Consider the following 4,373-nt stretch of genomic DNA (forward strand, 5'->3'; position numbering starts at 1 on the left):
TGATTTCATCCTTTCACTACAATCTGGACTTTGTATCTCGGCTCTGCCTGTTCTCTTCATTCTTAATCTTGTAGACCCATTTATTTTTCAAAGCTCGTCTTCCTTCAGGAAACTCGGTCAGCTCATAAGTCTGAGGACTCGACTTCATCTCGTCTTTCATTGCCTTTTCCCGTTCTTCTTTTTCTGAGCTTGTCACAACCTCTTCGTAACTCTGAGGCTCACTGTCTTCAGCTACAACTGTGTATTCATCATATGGGTATCTTGTAGAGGGTCTTCTTTCTCGAGTTGGATATCTCGGTTGTTCTTCAGTTTGAGAACCCGGTTCATCATTCTCATCCCGGATCTCATCATCAACTCATGCCTTAGTGTCTTGGTCATCATCAGCTTGTTGTTGGTCATTATTTTCTTTATTCTCTTGATTTTCTCCTCCTGCTTCAGCTCGGACAGGAGGGATGGGTTCTTCACGTCTTACAGTAACCCGAACTTTGGGCTTCGAGATGTCATGAATGGTCTCATCTTCATGAAATATCACATCTCGGCTTCTCACTATCTTCTTATTGATTGGATCCCAAAGTCGAAACCCGAACTCACATCTCGGCGAACCAAGATAGATGCATTCTTTTATCTTCGCATCAAGTTTTGCCTTTTCATCTTTAGGGATATGCACGAAAGCTCGGCATCCAAACACCTTCAATTGATTATAGGCTGCTTACTGACATGTCCATACTTCTTCTGGAATTTCTCCTTCAAGTGGCCATGATGGTGAGAGGTTAATCAAGTCAACATCAGTTCTGGCGGCTTCTCCCCAGAATGATTTTGGCAATCCAACATTGGATAGCATGCTTCGTACCTTCTCTTCAATAGTTCTGTTCATCCGCTCAGCCAGTCCATTTAGCTGAGGTGTCTTGGGGGGCGTCTTCTCAAGTCGGATCCCGGCCGCTCTGCAGTAAGCATCAAATGGGCCGCAGTACTCACCACCATTGTCAGATCTGACCACCTTTAATTTCTTGCCAGTCTCCCTTTCAATCATTGCATGAAATTTTTTAAAGGATTGGAGTACCTGGTCTTTAGACTTCAACAAATAAACCCTCACTTTGCGGGAATGGTCATCAATAAATGAAACAAAATACTGAGCTCTTCCAAGAGATCTCTCCGACATGGGGAATACATCAGTATGGACGAGGTCAAGAAAATACCTGCGTCTTCTGGGTTGATCTAGTTTCACGAAAGAAACCCGGTGCTGCTTTCCAGCTAGGCAGTGCATGCAACTCTCCAACGCTTGGCTTTTCAACCCAGTCAGTAATCCTTTTTTGTTCATGATCTGGAGCCTTTTCTCAGTCATGTGGCCGAGGTGCTTGTGCCACAGCTCCAAGTTAGGTCCATCTCGGACAGAATTGGCTTCTCCACCATTGATATTTCCTTGCATCACGTACATTGAGTCTTCTTTCTTACCTCGGGCAACAACCAAGTTTTCCATGGACATTTTCCATCTAACACTACCGAAGTAGTTCACTAACCCGACATCGTCAAGCTTGCCTACCGAGATTAGGTTCAGTCGCATGTCAGGAGCATGCCTTACATCTTTCAACACAAGTCAGCACCCAACATCCGTGGTCAGGGTCACATCACCGACACCAACAATCTTGTTGGTCACCTGATTTCTCATCTTCATGACTCCAAAATCACCACCTCGGTAAGAGGAGAAAAAACCTTTGTGTGGAGTAACGTGGAAGGAGGCACCGGAGTCAACAATCTAGGTGCAGTCATCATATGCAACATTCAAATAATTATCCTCACCAAGGAGGAATATCACGACATCCGAGTTGACAGCCACCACTGTAGAGCTCTTATCTTCCCTCTTCTTGGGAATAATCTGATCCGGCTTCACAGAGCTATTCTTCTCGTCATTCTGCAAAGTCCAGCAGTCTGGCTTCTTATTGTTAGTATATGGATGACCTAGAGACAATCTTTTGATTAGATTAGAACATATGTGGACCTTTTATATTGTCGCAAATAAATAAAAGCACTATTTATCCTGTTTCATATTTTGTCTCAATATTATTGTTAATATTTTATATGAGTAACTGGATAAACCCCTTGGAATAGCACAGGTATCTCTTGAGTATCTGTGATGAGATCACGATCACGAGGATTCAAGGATACCGCACGTTTATTCCTAATTTTATGTTCCTAGTCTAGAGACACTGAGAATGGGGATCAATGATCTCGGGTAAGACTAGCACGACTTATCTACTTGTATTTGGATACAAGGTAAAGACCTCATGTGCTACAGATATGGAGATGTCTTAGCTAAAGTCGTGGGTGGACCTATAAGGGTATAGCTCGCACTGAACAGACCCACAAAGAGACTCTATGAGGAAATCTCACAGATAGTATCATTAGAGTAGTCTCTTTATATTTGGGTATGTCTTTCCTTAGACCAGAAGTTATTACCTAGACTGTGTTCTAGAATGCATGCTTTGATTGTATACCTCGTCTTCCTGAAACATGGAGACTCATAGGTACACTGTTGGGCTTGTCCTGAAAGAGCACAGGGCTAGGGTGATAAGCTGAAGGAATTCGTCAAATCTCTGTGAGAGATTAGGCTATCTGTAAACCAGAGAAATCGGGATGACATTTACTGGGACTCAGGAATCTATGCATAGTAAAAGAGATCATGAGATGATCTGCCTTTAGAGTCAGTAAATTGAAGATTTCCTATTTCGAATAAAGCTTACCCTAAACTGCAAGGGTTAATACATTTCCTTACCCTAGGTTTAATGGGAAGGTAACTGAGACGAAAGGAAATATATACGGCAACCAAATATGTGTAATAGGATGATCAAGTCATTAATCTAACTAGCTCTGGGGCAACAAAGCATTGCTAGTGCTCTGTGTTGTTATTAAATAGGTTGTGGGCTTGTTGGGCCCGAGCCCATTTATGTCAGTGGCTATGTTGGACCTAATAGGTCACACACTAACACATTATTGTCATGATGATCTAGCATTAAAGGTATTGGGCCTAATAATGGTTGTTAGCCCAAGAAGAAGTTTGGAAGCCCACCTAAAGGGAAAAGGGCACATGGATCATGTAATGAGCTTGGATGGTCCAAGACATTACTAATTAATTTAATTAGTTAAATTAATTATCAAATATTTAAATTTTGAATTTTGAAATTTGAATTTTTAATTTGAATTTTGAAATTCGAATTTTGAATTTGAAATTTGAAATTTGAATTTTGAAATTTGAATTTTGCATTTGAGTTTTGAAATTTGAAATTTGAATTTGAATTTAGAATTTAAATGTTTGAACATTTGAATTTAAATGTTTGAATTCGAATTTGAATTGGCTGTGAAAAGTTGTTTCATAACAAAAGGATAAGATGAGATCTTGTTGGAACAAATCCCTTGTATCAAGAGGAGATCTTCGGAGATCATCCAAGGCTGAATGGGGCTCCACTTTTGGTTGGATATGAGTGTCATCTTATCAATCAAACAAGCTCCAATCAGATTTGGTTGTTGAGAGAATCAGTGAGCTAGTTGGTTCAAACTTGAATGCAACTGCTCAACGTATCTGGACCCCTTTTGGGGCTGAATGGTGCACATAGATAGGATGGTCATATGATGACCATTAGGTCAGAATCTTGACTAGATAAAGACCTAGTCTCATGAGGATTCAAAGTGGAGGTTGTTGGAAATTTTGAATTGCAACAACTCCACCTTTATCTCCTCTTGTTGTGCGCCACTTTTAATGTGATTAAAAAGTGGAAAAAAAAAAATCTGAATCAACTCTCTTATTCCCTCACTCTCTTGTGCGCCAACTTGGGTAATTTCTCCTTAGGGTTTTCACAAAAAATCCTAGCCAATTCTATTCCAATCCATGCCCCACTCTTGTGAAGTTTTCATGTTGAAGACTTCACTCTTCTAAACACCTTTACCTAGCCTCCTCCTTCACACATTGGACGCCTAGCAAGCTTGGTGTGGTGGTCAATTGGTGGCTTTCAAGAAAGTGTTCTTGCATCTTGACATGGGTGGTGTGGATCAACGTTAGAAGATTTGAACCCTTCAAACCTGACAATGATGTCCTTGCTGTTTGAATCACAAACAAAGGTAACATCATGCTGTCTTAAAGCATGAGTCTTGAATGCATGTGTAGTTCCGCTTGAAAAATTTTGTTTTTCCCTCTCATATACTTCGGCCTTCAAGGCCATTTAACTTTCACTTATGTCATGTCTTCTCACAATAGAAGCACTTCAACTCATATTTCGGCCTTGACCGTCCTCTGGACTTTCCTCTCCTATCACGATCTTGAACCCGTCTCTTGCTTTTATTCCGGGAGTCAGATTTTCCTCTGTTCTCAGCAACGTTGGCCT

This window comes from Gastrolobium bilobum, unplaced genomic scaffold, assembly GCF_033153095.1.
Source record: "Gastrolobium bilobum isolate Gb01-03AN ecotype WA unplaced genomic scaffold, APGP_CSIRO_Gbil_v1 utg10441, whole genome shotgun sequence".
NCBI classification, from domain to species: Eukaryota; Viridiplantae; Streptophyta; class Magnoliopsida; order Fabales; family Fabaceae; genus Gastrolobium; species Gastrolobium bilobum.